Source organism: Ranitomeya imitator, chromosome 5 (assembly GCF_032444005.1).
Source record: "Ranitomeya imitator isolate aRanImi1 chromosome 5, aRanImi1.pri, whole genome shotgun sequence".
NCBI lineage: Eukaryota > Metazoa > Chordata > Amphibia > Anura > Dendrobatidae > Ranitomeya > Ranitomeya imitator.
In genome coordinates, this window is record NC_091286.1 from 558,245,809 (window position 1) to 558,266,735 (window position 20,927).

Here is a 20,927-nt window from a genome sequence, read left to right on the forward strand (position 1 = left end):
AAGCTACATCATATGGGTGAAAAAGTGGACACATGCATAACTACAGATGAGCAAATCGATTTGCAGGACCCTGGTGCAATGGCTGGGTAAATAGTCCATGGCCGCCACATGGGAAACATGCGAACCAACTCTTGCCTGGAAGAATCCCCTGTGCCTCCTCTGATTAGTAGTCCTAGCAGGATGTCATGTGTGTATCACATTGCAACAATGATGTTTCATTGGTTCTGCAAGTCTAAAGGTTGGGCCATGGATTACTGCAGGTAGGGAATGGCTCACAGGATTCTTGTCCGGTGGATATGGTCTTATGATATTTAACTATCAATGATATAGCCACAGCATAATATGTAGGGTTCAAATGCAAAGTGGCCACTAGTTGCACTTTCTTTAACTGAGATGTGGTCATACAATATGTAATCACTTTTCCTGCCCATCTATGTCGATATAATAAGTTGCTGCCGATTGCAACTTTCATTGACAAATGAGACTCAAGGGCTATACACAGGAGGTAGTAGGGGCTGAAATTTCTCTAGGAAGCTATAATGAGCTGTGAACTATTAGATCCTCCTTATATAGTTAACTTGCTGTACGAGAAATGGGAATTAGACCAAAATACAGGGTGGACCATTTATATGGATACACCTAAATAAAATGGGAATGGTTGGTGATATCAACTTCCTGTTTGTGGCACATTAGTATATGAGAGGGGGAAACTTTTCAAGATGAGTGGTAACCATGGTGGCCATTTTGAAGTCCGCCATTTTGGATCCAACTTTATTTTTTCCAATGGGAAGAGGGTCATATGACACATGTGGGTGGGTGGGTGTCATGTGGATGTCCAAAAATGTACATTGGCCTTACCTCAAGGGAGCGGAGGGTGAGAGTGCGGGAGAATGTGCAGGACATTGGCACAGCCATGAAGGTGTCTGATCCCTCTGACCTTAAGACCATTCCACACCCTTTTTTACAATATCATAACAGTGACGCTAGAACTTTCATTTTCATGGGATCGACGTGTTACATCTTGGTATCAGGGGTAACAATAAGAAAATCCTGGCCCAGATGAAACCAAATGGATGGTCATTCTGGATACTGTGACCCCAAGGGGTCTTAATGAGACATTGACACTTTTTCCCTTCCTGTGATAAAAATTCCCTATATTGAAATATTATTATCCGTTTATGTGCTCTGCTGGGCCATCCTACCCGGTCAGGTGTTTTGTGGTTTCACTTGTTTTTAGTACATTCCCTTGAGAAAGCGGGATGCTACGCCCGCATAATGTACGTCGGGACTGCTTCACCTGACTGAAGGGGTCACTGTCTTGCTTCTGGGTAAGGGCCGCAGAGCGATATGTATAGTACATAGTTACTTTCACTAAATACATTTGCTCCATGGTATGATACCTTCCCCTGACATACTGCTCTATAGCACCTTTTTTTCCCTTCCCTCTTTCCCTTTCTGGGTAGATTGCGGGGCATGTGCAATTTTGTAATAGACACTGTTTGCAGCACCTTCATGCCCCTGGTGGGATACACCTTATCAGGTTTTGGCACGGTGTTTTGAATTATGATGCACATTTTGATACATATACATATATAGATACGATTGCCTGACCTAGTGCCTTTTTGACCCGTATTGGTGCATTAACATAATAACACTGAATCCATGTGATTGTTTGATATCATGTGTGAGTGCATGGTTATACAACTATAGACAGTGACCTCAATATCTCTGTGTTTCCCTAAATGTGTTTTTGTATTGTAATGTTTTTTATACATATATCTTTTGATAGACAAATAAAATTACAAAAATTTTATATGCACTTATGCACTCTGTGTCCTCCTATCTTGGTATGCAATATTATGGAGTTGGGGCCAATTGAATTGAGGGTGGACCACCACTGGGTGATAGCCCCTTCCTGCATTTAAAATTCAGCTGGGTTTTGTGTTTGCATACTAATGAATGCTGTTGCTTTGGCAACTCCCTAAGGGAGAGGGAGTCTTTTATACATGATGACTCTTAGATTCATGAAGGGTTCAAAATTCCCTCCAATATCTTGTTAATTGCAAGGAATAATGACCGGAGAAGAGATCCTGGTTACCAACTCGATCTTTGAAGGCCAATCATTTGGTCAAGGCCTTCCATTTAAGGTTTCCTGGGAAACCTGGGGGTCCTGTGACCCTCCTTGGAGAGGGGTACTGTCACAAATCCACCACTTACTGTATCCTAGGTACAAAGGGAGTGACAATCCGGCCACCCAATAGATCGCAGGGGTGTACTTGGCTGTCAGTATTGTGAATGGACTAGCTCAGCATCCCAAATCATGCTGACTATTCTCATGCTAATTAGGTGTAGTCCCATTACCCAATCAGAGGCTGGGTCATGCTGAGCTGTCACCATGCCAATTTAGGATTGCGTATCAGACCAATAGCAGGCTGGGTTCCTCCAGGTATCATCCCTTCGAGGTGATTGCCTGGCTATTTAGCTGGATGGCAATGATCAGACCATTGCCAGTCATAGCTTTGCTCAGTGGAGCACGTTCCTTGTGCTTTAGTGTTCTGCTGGTCTGGTCTTTTGCTGTCTGACCTTGGTCCTTGCATTTGCTTGACTAACCCCTTTGTTTCAATCCACACCATTTTGGACTGCTGACTTCAAACTGTTACATGTTACTTTTATGTCTTGCCCTCTCTGCCTTTAATGTGCATTCATAATATTTGACCCTGGACTTCTTGACTCCCTGCTTAATGGCTTGTCCATGAGAAGTGGCGATAGCCAGTGGAATACCCTGCTCCAAAAATAAGGATACTATTTGGGAGAAGACAAACTAGGCAATCCCTCAGGGCTCTCACTCTCTTAGAGGCCCCAGAGCTTCTATTCCAAGGTTAAAACTGCTTAAGGACCTTTGGTGACATCACCTTGGTGTCACCAAAGGTCCTTTAACTGAGGGAGTCTACAGGAACTGAAGAAGAGACAGACTGGTGTGTACTGTATTTGCAGTGTGTGTATATGAGTGTGTGATGACATGATTATATTTGAATAAATGTTGAAAATAAGCCCTAACCCATCCTTCAGAGCAAAAAAAATAATATAAGACCCTGTCTTATTTATGAGGAAACATAAGTCCCCCCGATTCTGGGAAAGAAAGATCTTAAGCATTTTGTGCTCTTTCTACTTGTATATTCAAATTCTTTCACGGGGAATTTAAAAAATGTCTTTATACATGCCATAAAAGTGATATTTTCAGTCACTGTAATATAAAGATTCTTGCAGAGAGAAGGATAACAAGCTGCGAGTAGATGTATTGGAAATACATAGGAGTGTTTGATTAATGGAGGATGTCAGTGGTGGAACGATATTCTGTTACATCTTCAAGTGGCCGCAACTAGTTGTATCATGATTAAGTGCAATGAACACTTGATGGTGAATCTTGGAGAGATTAGAGGACCCTTTACTTAATCTTAAAAGAACTATCATCATGATTTTCTACTAAAATTGTCATAGGTCACAACTAACTTATTTAAGCTTTATGAATTTCAAGTATATTTTAAAAAATATTGGTAAGAACATATCCATTATATTAGAAGAAAATAGGAATAAAATCTGAATATAAATTCTGAAGTGGAGTCCTCTGCAATCAAGGATGTGTGTGCCATTGAGACAACACCTGCAGCTGATTTCAGAATATTCCCTGTGTATGGCCACTCTAGGAAGTCCGCCAAATGTGCAACTAGAAGAGGCTTCCCTAGCGATAGCATTAGATTGTTGTCATGAACCTTTAAATGCCGGATTTACACTACACTGTCAAGACTGTGAAACAAACATTTGTTGATCAGCTACATGCAAACATTTAATGGTTTATTTAGACCGGCAGACCACAATTCTATGTACTCAAAATTTCTGTGTATACAACATCATGATGATCATCAGTGATTTTTACGCTTGATTAAAACTGATGCATTTCATTAATAATAATATTAATAATAATTTTATTTTAAGCGCCAACATATTCCGCAGCGCTTTACAAATTATAGAGGGGACTTGTACAGACAATAGACATTTTGCTAGTTGTTCTGGTGTTTAGATGGGCCAATGATCGTGATCAAGCATTCCTACAAAATTTCGTTCCCCAATTATCGCCCCATCTAAATTCACCTTAAGTGTCTGCTCCTTCTCTGCTTACACATGGTCCCTGTTATTAGGTCAAACATTTGTGCACGACAATGGAGAAAATGAGTGTGTTGTATAATAAGACCACAGTAGTTGACATGTATGCATAGGCAATGCAACTCGCTCTGTGTGGTGAAGAAACTGGTGACCTTAGTATAAGGAAAGTCTGCTCTAAGTAATACTAATTGGATGGGAGCCATATTGATAAGTGCTAGGGATGAACAAAAAACCTTACACTACCCTGGTGTAGTGTTTACTTTGGTAATCTATGGCTGCAGGACCAGGGCTGTATGAACTTCCTCTGCTGGCACTTAGATTTTGGCATACTGGCCATCTATTGCAATTTTTAGGCCCTTGCAATGTCATCAGTAGTAATCACAACAGGCGTCCAGGATATTGGCCGATGCAACTTGGCCATGAAGTATGAAAGTAGATGCTGGACTACGGTATCTCTGTGATGCTAAATCGCTTTGTTATAACTAAAGTTGATGTAAAGTTGATGTACGGTAAATCACTTGCTTTCAGCATCTATACTTTTTTCCATTAAGGTTACAGTAAGGCGGCCATTCATTAATGTGATAGCCAAACGCAAGTTACCCCTGGTATAGACTTATTTGACAACATTTTATTTTGAAAAACGAACAAAAATAATTTCAACAGTTCCTTGCATTCTTTGACATTTGCAAGAGGTTCTCTAATTTGGACAATTCACACTTATTACAAGGATATTTTGACAATAGGATGATCACAAATTGTCAGTCTTTTGAGATCCTCAGTTTCCTGGTAGTAAGTGTTCAAATTCCCTATAGTGCCACTATCAGAGGAATTAGGCATTTCACAGCATTACACTTTCATGTTAATAGGTTTTCTATGTAACAAAATACAGGAGGGTCCTAAAAAAACAAGACTCTTTGTAAATGCTTTCCGATTTGGCCAAGAGATGGGAATCCTGAACTTTGGACACCTCTAGTAAATACGAAATCTCTAATAGTGCATTTAAAATTGGATTTTCTTAACCAGTCCGCCCCTTTACTATTGTCAATAAAAATAACAATTGAACCTTCCAGTATGTCAGCTACAATTTTAAGATTGTGCTTTTATTAACCTTGTACAGGTGAGACAGAAGACCAATTTAGCCGCCAGAAGAGAGAGGAAGGTGTTTCTATATCAGCTAAAGATCTCTCAGAGAGTAATTATTTTGGTTCAGATACTATTTTATGCTTTTATTTTTTTTTTAAATCACTTCAGTGCATGAAGTTCGTTTTGTGCAGAAATTTCCAGTCCTTCGTCTGTTATGAATTTTCTAATGATAGAAGGCTATAAAACCAAGTGAGAATAAGTATCCCCTCTGTCTACACGCCAGATCCTACACTATAAAAACACAATGCTGTTATGACCTTGTTTATTGGTTACTATAAACTCTGCATGGAAACGTGTGTGATTCAAAAATTTTGGAAGCATTAGAAATTTCTTTAAGTGTATCGAAATATCTTATGAAAAACCATAATTCTTAGAGGCTTTAAGTAAACTATAACCTAAAAATCAAACTTCCTCTGGCAATAATATGTAGAACTTTCTAGGAAATAATTTTTCCTTACAAAGGACCTTTCACCAAAATTCAGAACGGAATAAAACCTGTTTTGTTTTTTTACATTTCGCCTCTCTGTTGCAAAGATTTTAGCAATCAAAGTTTTGGCAATTAATTTAGTTAAGTCCAAGTGGGTGTTTTTACTGGGCACATGTACTTCTCCTGGTACATGTTGCTAACTCATAGAACTCACTTGGACTTACAGGGAATTTATCACCAGGTTTTTGGTACCTGAGAGCAGCATAATGTATCCAAAGAGACCCTGATTCCAGCTATGTGTCACTTAGATTACTGGATGGAGCCATTCTTACACAATTAGAGGTTTTAGATTTGGCAATACAGGAGAGCTGAGCAAGCTAACCCCCCACACCATGCAGTTTATATACAATGTCTATAGACAGGGAGCTGCTTATCACAGGAGGGGATGAAGTTGGACTAAAGGTACCTTCACACATAACGATATCGTTAACGATATCGTTGCTTTTTGTGACGAAGCAACGATCTCGTTAAGGAAATCGTTCTGTGTGACAGCGACCAACGATCAGGCCCCTGCTGGGAGATCGTTGGTCGCTGAGGAAAGTCCAGAACTTTATTTAGTCGCTGGACTCCCTGCAGACATCGCTGGATCGGCGTGTGTGACACCGATCCAGCGATGTCTTCACTGGTAACCAGGGTAAACATCGGGTTACTAAGCGCAGGGCCGCGCTTAGTAACCCGATGTTTACCCTGCTTACCAGCGTAAAAGTAAAAAAAACAAACAGTACATACTTACCTACCGCTGTCTGTCCCCGGCGCTTTGCTTCCTGCACTGGCTGTGAGCGTCGGTCAGCCGGAAAGCAGAGCGGTGACGTCACCGCTCTGCTTTCCGGCCGCTGTGCTCACATCCAGTGCAGGAGGAGTGCAGAGAAGCTGAGCGCCGGGGACAGACAGCGGTAGGTAAGTATGTACTGTTTTTTATTTTTACTTTTACGCGGCCCTGCGCTTAGTAACCCGATGTTTACCCTGGTTACCCGGGGACCTCGGGATCGTTGGTCGCTGGAGAGCTGTCTGTGTGACAGCTCTCCAGCGACCAAACAGCGACGCTGCAGCGATCGACATCGTTGTCGGTATCGCTGCAGCGTCGCTGAGTGTGAAAGTACCTTAAGTGTCCAAGCAATGATAAGCTCCTGGCACTAATCTGTAAGTAAACAAAAGGATGGAGACTGATGATAAGAGAGGCATCCCAGAAATCTGTGGTTTAACCCCTACAGCATGCTGTCTTCAGATGAGAAAGCAAGAACTTGCTGATAAGTTATGCTTAGTCATATATTATTATTATTTATTTGTATAGCACCATTGATTCCATGGTGCTGTACATGAGAATGGGTTACATACAAGTTACAGATATCACTTATAGTAAACAAAGTAACAATGACAGAGTGATACAGAGGGGCGAGGCCCCTGCCCTTGCCGGCTTACATTCTACAGGATTATGGGGAAGGAGATAGTGGGTTGAGGGTTGCAGGAGCTCTGGTGTTGGTGAGGCAGTATCTCCAGTAGTGATGAGGAGACAGCAGGGTCAGTGCAGGCTGTAGGCTTTCCTGAAGAGATGAGTTTTCAGGTTCCGTCTGAAGGATCTGAATGTGGTTGATAGTCGGATGTGTTGGGGCAGAAACTTCCAGAGGATGGGGGATATTCTGGAGAAGATTTGGAGGCGGTTGGATGAGGAGCGAATAAGTGTGGAGGAGAGAAGGAGGTCTTGGGAGGACCGGAAATTATGTGAGGGAACATATCAGGAGATTAGTCCAGAGATATATGGAGGAGACAGGTTATGGATGGATTTGTAGGTCAGTATTAGTCATTTGAACTGGACATGCTGAGGGAATGGGAGCCAGTAAAGAGACATGCAGAGGGGGGAAGCGGAGGAGTAGCGAGGAGAGAGATGAAATAGTCGGGCAGCAAAGTTAAGGATAGACTGGAGAGGCCGCAGAAAAGGATGCTGCAGTTGTCAAGGCGGGAGATGATGAGGGGATACACAAGCATTTTAGTAGATTGAAAGGATGGATTCTGGAGATATTTTTGAGCTGGAGGTGGACAGAGTTTTGATGTGCGGTTTGAAGGACAAGACAGAGTCAAAGGTTACTCAGAGGCAGCGGACTTCCGGTACGGGGGAAAGCATGATGTTGTTGATTGCGATAGATATGTCAGGTAAATAAGATCTATGGGATGGAGGAAGGATGATGATGAGTTCAGATCCACATTGAGTTTGAGGAAGTGAGAAGAGAAGAAGAAGGATATGGCTGATAGACACTCTGGGATTCTGGACAGCAGAGGTAGATCTGAATGTCATCAGCATAGAGGTGGTACTGGAGTCCATGGGACTTTATGAGTTGTTCCAGGCCAAGTGTATACATTGAGAAGAGTAGGGGTCCTAGAACAGAGCCTTGGGGGACTCCAACAGGGAGAGGGTGGGATGAGGAGTTAGTGTGGGAGTGGGAGTGGGAGACGCTGAATGTGCGGTTGGAAAGGTACAAGAAGATCCAGGATAGGGTGAGGTCTTTGATGTCAAATGAGGAGAGGATCTGAAGTAGGAGACAGTGGTCAACTGTGTCGAAAGCAGAGGACAGGTCTAGAAGGAGGAGTACAGAGTATTGTCCGTTAGCTTTGGCGGTAAATAGGTCGTTAGTGATTTTGGTCAGGGCTGTCTCAGTTAAGTGATGGGGCGGAAACCAGATTATAGATTGTCAAAGAGCAAGTTAGATGAGAGGTGGGAGGAAAGTTCAGAGTGGACGTGCTGCTCCAGGAGTTTGAAAGTGAGTGGGAGAAGCAATATTGGGCGATAGCTGGACATAGCAGTTGGATTGAGGGTTAGCTTATTAAGGATAGGTGTGATTGTGGCATGTTTGAAAGCAGAAGGGAAGTGTTGTGAATTATGTGGTCAAGCTCCCTCCTGTGGTCATGAGTGGTACTTCGGCTGGTTCTGTCCATGAGCTTCCTCTGGTGGATGTGAGTGGGGCTGCGGCTTCTGAGTTTCCTTCCTCAGGTGACGAGGTTAAGTCGTTAGGTGCTGCTCTATTTAACTCCACCTAGTTCTTTGTTCCTTTCCTCCAGTCAATGTTCCAGTATTGGTCTTGCTCTCTCCTGGATCGTCCTTGTGGCCTGCATAAGCTAAGTTCTGCTTGTGTTACTTTTGTTTGCTATTTTTTCTGTCCAGCTTGCTATATTGGTTTGTCTTGCTTGCTGGAAGCTCTGGGACGCAGAGGGAGCACCTCCGTACCGTTAGTCGGTGCGGAGGGTCTTTTTGCGCCCTCTGCGTGGTTGTTTGTAGGTTTTTGTGTTGACCGCAATGCTATCTTTCCTATCCTCGGTCTATTCAGTAAGTCGGGCCTCACTTGGCTAAAATCTATTTCATCTCTGTGTTTGTATTTTCATCTTTACTCACAGTCATTATATGTGGGGGGCTGCCTTTTCCTTTGGGGAATTTCTCTGAGGCAAGGTAGGCTTATTTTTCTATCTTCAGGGCTAGCTAGTTTCTCAGGCTGTGCCCGAGGCGCCTAGGTCTGGTAAGGAGTGCTCCACGGCTACCTCTAGTGTGGTGTGATAGGATTAGGGATTGCAGTCAGCAGAGTTCCCACGTCTCAGAGCTCGTCCTATGTTATTAGTAACTATCAGGTCACTTTGTGTGCTCTTAACCACCAGGTCCATTGTGGTTCTGAATCACCAGTTCATAACAGTACTGGAGGCCAAAAGTACTAATGCTTCTCAATAGAGGGAAAAGAGAAGTTCTGAGACCATTTTTTTTTTCTCTGCACTGTGTTTTGTCTTTCTTTTCCCCTAGACATTTGGGTGGTTCAGGACACAGGTGTAGTGATGGACATTAAAGGTCTGTCTTCTTGTGTGGATCATCTCACTGCAAGAGTACAAAATATTCAAGACTTTGTGGTTCAGAATTCTATGTTAGAACCTAGAATTCCATTTTCTGATTTGTTTTCTGGAGATAGAACTAAGTTTCTGAGTTTTAAAAATAATTGTAAACTATTTCTGGCTTTGAAACCCCGCTCCTCTGGTGACCCAGTTCAACAAGTTAAGATCATTATTTCTTTACTACATGGCGACCCTCAAGACTGGGCATTTTCCCTTGCACCAGGAGATCCTGCATTATGCAATATTGATGCGTTATTTCTGGCGCTCGGATTGCTTTATGATGAACCTAATTCAGTGGATCAGGCAGAGAAAAAATTGCTGGCTCTGTGTCAGGGTCAGGATGAGGTAGAGATATATTGTCAGAAGTTTAGGAAGTGGTCTGTGCTCACTCAATGGAATGAATGTGCGCTGGCAGCAATTTTCAGAAAGGGTCTCTCTGAAGCCCTTAAGGATGTCATGGTGGGATTTCCTATGCCTGCTGGTCTGAATGACTCTATGTCTTTGGCCATTCAGATCGATCGACGCTTACGTGAGCGTAAATCTGTGCACCATTTGGCGGTATTATCTGAACATAAACATGAGCCTATGCAATGTGATAGGACTTTGACCAGAGCTGAACGGCAAGAACACAGACGTCGGAATGGGCTGTGTTTTTACTGTGGTGATTCCACTCATGCTATTTCCGATTGTCCTAAGCGCACTAAGCGGTTCACTAGGTCTGATACCATTGGTACGATACAGTCGAAATTTCTTTTGTCCATTACTTTGATCTGCTCTTTGTCGTCCTATTCTGTCATGGCATTTGTGGATTCAGGCGTTGCCCTGAATTTGATGGACTTGAGTTTGCTAGGCGCTGTGGGTTTTTCTTGGAGCCCTTGCAGTATCCTATTCCACTGAGAGGAATTGATGCTACGCCTTTGGCCAAGAATAAGCCTCAGTACTGGACCCAACTGACCATGTGCATGGCTCCTGCGCACCAGGAGGATATTCGCTTTTTGGTGTTGCATAATCTGCATGATGTGGTCGTGTTGGGGTTGCCATGGCTACAAGTGCATAACCCAGTATTGGATTGGAAATCTATGTCTGTGTCCAGCTGGGGTTGTCAGGGGGTGCATGGTGATGTTCCGTTTCTGTCTGCTTCGTCATCCACCCCTTCTGAGGTCCCAGAGTTCTTGTCGGATTACCGGGATGTATTTGATGAGCCCAAGTCCAGTGCCCTACCTCCGCATAGGGATTGCGATTGTGCTATCAATTTGATTCCTGGTAGTAAGTTTCCTAAAGGTCGACTGTTTAATTTGTCTGTGCCTGAGCACGCCGCTATGCGGAGTTACGTAAAGGAATCCTTGGAGAAGGGTCATATTCGCCCGTCGTCGTCACCATTGGGAGCAGGGTTCTTTTTGTGGCCAAGAAGGATGGTTCGCTGAGACCTTGTATTGATTACCGCCTTCTAAATAAGATCACAGTCAAATTTCAGTACCCCTTGCCGCTGCTGTCTGATTTGTTTGCTCGGATTAAGGGGGCTAGTTGGTTCACCAAGATAGATCTTCGTGGTGCGTATAATCTTGTGCGTATTAAACAGGGCGATGAATGGAAAACAGCATTTAATACGCCCAAGGGCCATTTTGAGTACTTGGTTATGCCATTCGGGCTTTCCAATGCTCCATCAGTATATCAGTCCTTTATGCATGACATCTTCCGAGAGTACCTGGATAAATTCCTGATTGTATATTTGGATGATATTTTGGTCTTCTCGGATGATTGGGAGTCTCACGTGAAGCAGGTTAGAATAGTGTTCCAGGTCCTGCGTGCTAATTCTTTGTTTGTGAAGGGGTCAAAGTGTCTCTTTGGTGTTCAGAAGGTTTCATTTTTGGGTTTCATTTTTTCCCCTTCTACTATCGAGATGGACTCTGTTAAAGTTCAGGCCATTTATGAGTGGACTCAGCCAACATCTCTGAAGAGTCTGCAAAAGTTCCTGGGCTTTGCTAATTTTTATCGTCGCTTCATCAATAATTTTTCTAGTATTGCTAAACCGTTGACTGATTTAACCAAGAAGGGTGCTGATGTGGTCAATTGGTCTTCTGCTGCTGTGGAAGCTTTTCAGGAGTTGAAGCGTCATTTTTCTTCTGCCCCTGTTTTGTGCCAGCCAAAATGTTTCGCTCCCGTTCCAGGTCGAGGTTGATGCTTCTGAGATTGGAGCAGGGGCTGTTTTGTCGCAAAGAAGTTCTGATGGCTCGGTGATGAAACCATGTGCCTTCTTTTCCAGGAAGTTTTCGCCTGCTGAGCGTAATTATGATGTTGGCAATCGAGAGTTGCTGGCCATGAAGTGGGCATTCGAGGAGTGGCGTCATTGGCTTGAAGGAGCTAAGCATCGCATGGTGGTCTTGACTGATCACAAGAACTTGACTTATCTCGAGTCTGCCAAACGGTTGAATCCTAGACAGGCTCGTTGGTCGCTGTTTTTCTCCCGTTTTGACTTTGTGGTTTCGTACCTTCCGGGCTCTAAGAATGTGAAGGCGGATGCCCTTTCTAGGAGTTTTGTGCCCGACTCTCCGGGTTTGCCTGAGCCGGCGGGTATTCTCAAAGAGGGGGTAATTTTGTCTGCCATCTCCCCTGATTTGCGGCGGGTGCTGCAAAAATTTCAGGCTAATAGACCTGACCGTTGCCCAGCGGAGAAACTGTTTGTTCCTGATAAATGGACGAGTAGAGTTATCTCTGAGGTTCATTGTTCGGTGTTGGCTGGTCATCCTGGAATCTTTGGTACCAGAGATTTGGTGGCTAGATCCTTTTGGTGGCCGTCTCTGTCGCGGGATGTGCGTTCGTTTGTGCAGTCCTGTGGGATTTGTGCTCGGGCTAAGCCCTGCTGTTCTCGTGCCAGTGGGTTGCTTTTGCCCTTGCCGGTCCCGAAGAGGCCCTGGACACATATCTCTATGGATTTTATTTCGGATCTTCCCGTCTCTCAAAAGATGTCGGTCATTTGGGTGGTTTGTGATCGTTTCTCTAAGGCTACGTTCACATTGGTGTTCCGCCAATGTGCGTCGCTGTTGCGCCGGCGACGCAGCGGCGACGCAGCGGCGACGCGCCCCTATGTTTAACATAGGGGACGCGTGCGTCGTTTTGGTGGCGTTTTTCGCCACGTGCGTCGTTTCCGACGCTAGCGTCGGACGCAAGAAAACGCTACATGTAGCATTTTCTGTGCGTCCGATTTTCGTCGGAAAACGACGCACGCGTCGCAAAACGCGCGCGTTTTTGCGCGCGTTTGCGTGCGTTTTAGCGTGCGTCGCGCGTTGCGTCGCCGACGCACGGCGGCGCAACGCTAATGTGAACGTAGCCTAAGATGGTCCATTTGGTACCCTTGTCTAAATTGCCTTCCTCCTCTGATTTGGTGCCATTGTTTTTCCAACATGTGGTTCGTTTACATGGCATTCCGGAGAACATCGTTTCTGACAGAGGTTCCCAGTTTGTTTCGAGGTTTTGGCGAGCCTTTTGTGCTAGGATGGGCATTGATTTGTCTTTTTCCTCGGCTTTCCATCCTCAGACAAATGGCCAAACTGAACGAACCAATCAGACCTTGGAAACATATCTAAGATGTTTTGTTTCTGCTGATCAGGATGATTGGGTGTCCTTTTTGCCTTTGGCTGAGTTCGCCCTTAATAATCAGGCCAGCTCGGCTACTTTGGTTTCGCCGTTTTTCTGCAATTCTGGTTTCCATCCTCGTTTCTCTTCAGGGCAGGTTGAGTCTTCGGACTGTCCTGGTGTGGATACTGTGGTGGATAGGTTGCAGCAGATTTGGACTCATATAGTGGACAATTTGACATTGTCCCAGGAGAAGGCTCAACGTTACGCTAACCGCAGGCGCTGTGTGGGTCCCCGACTTCGTGTTGGGGATTTGGTTTGGTTGTCGTCTCGTTATATTCCTATGAAAGTTTCCTCTCCTAAGTTTAAACCTCGTTTCATTGGTCCGTATAGGATTTCTGAGGTTCTTAATCCTGTGTCTTTTCGTTTGACCCTTCCAGCTTCTTTTTCCATCCATAATGTATTCCATAGGTCATTGTTGCGGAGATACGTGGCACCTGTGGTTCCATCCGTTGATCCTCCTGCCCCGGTTTTGGTTGAGGGGGAGTTGGAGTATATAGTGGAGAAGATTTTGGATTCTCATATTTCGAGACGGAAACTCCAGTACCTGGTTAAGTGGAAGGGTTATGGTCAGGAAGATAATTCCTGGGTCTTTGCCTCTGATGTTCATGCTGCCGATCTGGTTCGTGCCTTTCATTTGGCTCATCCTGGTCGGCCTGGGGGCTCTGGTGAGGGTTCGGTGACCCCTCCTCAAGGGGGGGTACTGTTGTGAATTCTGTGGTCAAGCTCCCTCCTGTGGTCATGAGTGGTACTTCGGCTGGTTCTGTCCATGAGCTTCCTCTGGTGGATGTGAGTGGGGCTGCGGCTTCTGAGTTTCCTTCCTCAGGTGACGAGGTTAAGTCGTTAGGTGCTGCTCTATTTAACTCCACCTAGTTCTTTGTTCCTTTCCTCCAGTCAATGTTCCAGTATTGGTCTTGCTCTCTCCTGGATCGTCCTTGTGGCCTGCATAAGCTAAGTTCTGCTTGTGTTACTTTTGTTTGCTATTTTTTCTGTCCAGCTTGCTATATTGGTTTGTCTTGCTCGCTGGAAGCTCTGGGACGCAGAGGGAGCACCTCCGTACCGTTAGTCGGTGCGGAGGGTCTTTTTGCGCCCTCTGCGTGGTTGTTTGTAGGTTTTTGTGTTGACCGCAAAGCTATCTTTCCTATCCTCGGTCTATTCAGTAAGTCGGGCCTCACTTGGCTAAAATCTATTTCATCTCTGTGTTTGTATTTTCATCTTTACTCACAGTCATTATATGTGGGGGGCTGCCTTTTCCTTTGGGGAATTTCTCTGAGGCAAGGTAGGCTTATTTTTCTATCTTCAGGGCTAGCTAGTTTCTCAGTCTGTGCCCGAGGCGCCAAGGTCTGGTCAGGAGCGCTCCACGGCTACCTCTAGTGTGGTGTGATAGGATTAGGGATTGCGGTCAGCAGAGTTCCCACGTCTCAGAGCTCGTCCTATGTTATTAGTAACTATCAGGTCACTTTGTGTGCTCTTAACTACCAGGTCCATTGTGGTTCTGAATCACCAGTTCATAACAGGGAAGGTGCCAGAAGTTAGTGATAGGTTGAAGAGGTGGGTTAAGGATGGGATAAGTGTGGTGGTGAGGTTGGGGAGGAGGTGAGATGGGGTCAAGCGCACAGGTGTTAAGGTGCGATTTGGAGAGGAGGCAATTAAGCCCCCCTTCAGTGATGTTGAATAGGGAGGTTTTGGGGTTTGGACGTTGGTCTGGTATACAAAGTGGTTAATCAGCCTCCCTCTTACCAAACTCTCCCTGCTCTAATCTGTCCTGAATGCTGCTGCCAGGATCATATTCCTCACCAACTGTTACACCGATGCCTCTACACAGTCATTACACTGGCTTCCCATCCACTCCAGAATCCAGTACAAAACTACTACCCTCATCCACAAAGCACTCCATGGCTCAACACCCCCGTACATCTCCTCTCTGGTCTCAGTCTACCACCCTACCCGTGCCCTCGGCTTTGCTAATGACCTGAGGTTAGCATCCTCAATAATCAGAACCTCCCACTTCCGTCTCCAAGACATTACACGTGCTGCACCGATTCTTTGGAATGCACTACCCAGGTTAATACGATTTATCCCCAATCCCCACAGTTTTGAGCGTGCCCTAAAAGCTCATTTGTTCAGATTGGCCTACTGCATCAACGCATTAACCTATCCCTGTGTGGCCCATTAAAAAAAAAAAAACTTAAACCATTATCAGGTTCCTCGCATCATGTTCTCATACACTTTATACAGTTAATAGCCTCTGTGTCTGTACTGCTACATACTTAGGCAGTTAACTGGTTTATGCAGCTTTACATGATCACCTGAGCCTTACACTATGGCTGGTCCGAATAACTAAAGCAATTGTTACCATCCACCTCTCGTGTCTCCCCCTTTTCCTCATAGTTTGTAAGCTTGCGAGCAGGGCCCTCATTCCTCTTGGTATCTATTTTGAACTGTGATTTCTGTTATGCTGTAATGTCTATTGTTGCTGTAATGTCTAATAATAAAATTATTATTGTTATTATTATTATTATTGTGGTGGTTGAACAATGAAGACTTGCCTTGTCTGGTCAATCTTATTTTTAAAGTGTGTGGCAAAGTCCTCATCAGAGATGAGGGAGGTTGGAGGGGGCAGTGGAGGGGCAGAGGAGGGAGTTAAAGGTTTTGAATAACTGTTTGGGGTTGTAGGATAGGGATGATATGAGGGATGTGAAGCAGACCTGTTTAGCAGAGGTGAGAGCAGATTTAAAAAGAGTGTTGCCTGTTTGAATGCAGTGAAGTTGTCTTGCGAGTGTGTTTTCTTCCAACGCCGCTCTGCAACCCTGGACACTTGGAGCTTTTTAGTGGTGTTATTGTGCCAAGATTGTCTATTGATATGTCGCACTCTGCCATGGATGAGAGGGGCAACCGTGTCAATAGCTGATGTGAGAGTGGCATTGTAGAAAGCAGCGGCACTGTCTGTGTTGTGGAGTGAGGATATGGATGCCAGTGGTAGGATGGAGTCAGAGAGTGTGTGGGTGTCTAGGTGTGCAAGTTTTCTGCAGGGGGTGGGGAGGTAAGAGGGAATGGGAGATGATTATTAGGTTAGAGAGTGCTGGGGTTTGTGATAGCCAAAAACACAGCATTCCAAGAAAAACACTTGCTACCCACAGTAAAATTTGGTAGAGGTTCCATCGTGCTTTGGGGCTGTGTGGCCAATGCCGGCACCGGGAATCTTGTTAAAGTTGAGGGACACATGGATTCCTCTCAGTATCAGCAGATTCTTGACAATAATGTTCATGAATCAGTGACAAAGTTGAAGTTACGCAGGGGATGGATCTTTCAGCAAGACAATGATCCAAAACATCGCTTCAAATCTACTCAGGCATTCATGCAGAGGAACAATTACACTGTTCTGGAATGGCCATCCCAGCCCCCAGACCTGAATATCATTGAACATCTGTGGGATCATTTGAAGAGGGCTGTCCATGCTCGACGACCATCAAACTTAACTGAACTGGAATTGTTTTGTAAAGAGGAATGGTCAAAAATACCTTCATCCAGGATCCAGGAACTCATTAAAAGCTACAGGAAGCGACTAGAGGCTGTTATTTTTGCAAAAGGAGGATCTACTAAATATTAATGTCACTTTTCTGGTGGGGTGCCCATACTTATGCATACCTCCCAACCGTCCCTAATTGTGCGGGACTGCCCCGGATTTGATGCTTGCCCCGTCTGTCCTGCCCGGGACGCAGAGCTTCCCGCAGACAGAACAGGAGAAGCTGCTGTCACACGCCCCCTTTTGTTAGGCCACGCCCCTTCCCCGTCGGTATGTTCCTGAGTCTTCCAGTGTGCCTCACACTTCAGAGAGAGAGAGGACACCTGAGGTGAAGATAACAGCCGAACACAGCCTGGGTGCCAGCGGTAATGTAAGCAGCAGACCATGAGAGGACTGGAGGCTGCTAATGGGACAGATGCAGATCAGTGAGTAGTGGATGTCACAGAGATGACTCACTCCGTCCAGTGCATTGCTGAGGAGGAGCAGCTCCCTGGGAGAGAGTGACAACACATCAATGTGGCTGCTTTATTTCCCCAGGCATAAAAGGGCTAAGCCTAAGCCCCTATGAGCGGAGCACAGCCGCGTGTGTACAGAGCGGAATCGTGTGTAAGAGGTGTACGGAGCCGTGTGTACGAGGTGTACGGAGCACAGCCGCGTGTGTACGAGGTGTACGGAGCACAGCCGCGTGTGTACGAGATGTACGGAGCGGAGCAGCATGTGAAAGGTGTACGGAGCGGAGTCGTGTGTGTAAGAGGTGTACGGAGCCGTGTGTACGAGCTGTACGGAGCACAGCCGCGTGTGTACGGAGCGGAGCAGTGTGTGAAAGGTGTACGGAGCGGAGTCGTGTGTGTAAGAGGTGTGCGGATCAGAGCAGAGTGTGAAAGGTGTATGGAGCGGAGCCACGTGTGTACGAGGTGTACAGTGCAGAGCCACGTGTGTATGAGGTGAGCAGAGCCATGCGTGCTCAAAGTATACGGAGCGTGTGCAATGTGTATAGAGCGGAGCCGTGTGTGTACGAGGTGTACGGAGTAGTGTCATGTGTGTATGAGGTGTACGGAGCGGAGCCGTGTGTGCAAAGTGTACGAAGCGCAGCCGCGTGTGTAGGAGTAGCTATGTGTGGCCATTATACGGTACAAAGTATCGTGTGCGGCCAATATACAGTATGGAGCATCATGTGCGGCCATTATACAGCATTGAGCATCATGTGCGGTCATTATACAGTATGGGGCATCATGTGTGGCCATTATACAGTATGGAGCATCATGTGTGGCCATTATACAGTATGGAGCATCATGTGCAGTCATTATACAGTATGGAGCATCATGTGCAGTCATTATACAGTATGGAGCATCATGTGCAGTCATTATACAGTATGGAGCATCATGTGCGGCCATTATACAGTATGGGGCATCATGTGCGGCCATTATACAGTATGGGGCATCATGTGTGGCCATTATACAGTATGGAGCATCATGTGCGGCCATTATACAGTGTGGGGCATCATGTGTGGCCATTATACAGTATGGAGCATCATGTGCAGTCATTATACAGTATGGAGCATCATGTGCAGTCATTATACAGTATGGAGCATCATGTGTGGCCATTATACAGTATGGGGCATCATGTGTGGCAATTATACAGTATGGAGCATCATGTGCGGCCATTATACAGTATGGAGCATCATGTGCGGCCATTATACAGTGTGGGGCATCATGTGTGGCCATTATACAGTATGGAGCATCATGTGCAGTCATTATACAGTATGGAGCATCATGTGCAGTCATTATACAGTATGGAGCATCATGTGCAGTCATTATACAGTATGGAGCATCATGTGTGGCCATTATACAGTATGGGGCATCATGTCTGGCCATTATACAGTATGGAGCATCATGTGCGGCCATTATACAGTATGGAGCATCATGTGCAGTCATTATACAGTATGGAGCATCATGTGCAGTCATTATACAGTATGGAGCATCATGTGCGGTCATTATACAGTATGGAGCATCATGTGCGGCCATTATACAGTATGGAGCATCATGTGCGGCCAATATACAGTATGGGGCATCATGTGTGGCCATTATACAGTATGGGGCATCATGTGTGGCCATTATACAGTATGGAGCATCATGTGCGGCCATTATACAGTATGGAGCATCATGTGCGGCCAATATACAGTATGGAGCATCATGTGCGGTCATTATACAGTATGGAGCATCATGTGCGGTCATTATACAGTATGGAGCATTATGTGCGGCAATTATACAGTATTGAGCACTGTGTGGCCATATTTTTTTGTTTATAATTATTCTTTATGAACAGTTTGATCAGCAGTGCTAAATGGGTGTGGTTGAGATGTGGATATGGGTGTGACTAGTGAATGGGTGTGGCCAGAGGCGTGGCCTAAAATTTGCCACGGCGCGCATTGCGCGCCGCAAACTTTGTCCCTCTTTCCCATCTTCAAAAGTTGGGAGGTATGCTTATGCACCCGTGAAATTTTGTTTGAATGCAGATTGCACATTTTCTGTTAGTACAAAAAACCTCATTTCAAGGCAGGAACATTACTGTGTCCAATAGTTATTAGATATATGAAACTGAAATAGCTGTTGCAAAAAAAAAACAATTTTTATAAAACATTAAGCTTAAGATTAACAGGGGTGCCCAAACTTTTTCATATAACTGTATACTGCAGGTGCAGGCAGGCATAGGATGGAAGGAAATGCAGAGTGGATTTGAATAAGGGTCTCTAGGCCCAGACACACCACAATGAGAGTGGAATTATTGTTAGCACAGTGGAATGACAAGAACAGAATCCATACTCTGGGACTAGGGATGAGTGAACCGAACCTGTAGAACCTGGAGAAGTAAACTGGGCCCAGAGACCTTTGTTGAAATCCATTCTGAATTTTCTTTGCTGCCTGTGTTGTGCTGTATTGTATTTCAATGGAGCCCAAGGTAGTCAAGAACAATCACCCGGCAGCTAATTATTTGCAGGTGTTCAATGATTGTTTAACCCCTTAGCGACCGCCGATACGCCTTTTAACAGCGGCCGCTAAGGGTACTTAAACCACAGCGCCGTTAATTAACGGCGCTGTGGAAAAAGTCCATAGCGCCCCCCAGAGGCTGATTTTCTCCGGGGTCTCGGCTGCCAAGGGTAGCCGAGACCCCAGAGAACATGATTCGGGGGGGTTTTAACCCACCCCGCATTTGCGATCGCCGGTAATTACCCGTTTACCGGCGATAGCAAAAAAAAAAAAAAAACGCGATCTCTTTTTAATTTCTCTGTCCTCCGATGTGATCGCACATCGGAGGACAGAGAAAAGGGGTCCCAGGTGGCCCCCCAATACTCACCTAGCTCCCCCGATGCTCCTCGTGTCTCCCAGTGGGCGCCGCCATCTTCAAAATGGCGGGCGCATGCGCAGTGCGCCCGCCGGCCGGCACCGGGAGAATCTTTGGGGTCTCGGCTGCCGGTGATAGCCGAGACCCCAAAGAGCATGATCGGGGTCGGTATTACCGACCCCTGTTTTGCGATCGCCGGTAATTAACTGTTTACCGGCGACCGCAAAAAAAAAAAAAAAAGTAAAGTGTAATTCTCTGTCCTCTGATGTGATCGCACATCAGAGGACAGAGAAATAGGGGGATTCGGGGACCCTAGCATACTCACCTAGGTCCCTGGATCCTCTTGCTGCTCCTCCTGGCCGCCGGCAGAAGAACATGGCGGACGCATGCCCAGTGCGCCTGCCATCTGTCTCCATCTGCCGGCCAGCAGGAGAACGGCAGTTGGGGCTAAAATTAGGGTTAGGGGTAGGGTTAGGGTTAGGGGTAGGGTTAGGGGTAGGGTTAGGTGTAGGGTTAGGGGTAGGGGTAGGGTTAGGGGTAGGGTTAGGGGTAGGGTTAGGGTTAGGGGTAGGGTTAGGGGTAGGGGTAGGGGTAGGGTTAGGGTTAGGGGTAGAGGTAGGGTTAGGGGTAGGGTTAGGGTTAGGGGTAGGGTTAGGGGTAGGGTTAGGGTTAGGGGTAGGGCTAGGGTTAGGGCTAGGGTTAGGGCTAGGGTTGGGGCTAAATTTAGGGTTAGGGTTGGGGCTAAATTTAGGGTTAGGGTTGGGGCTAAAC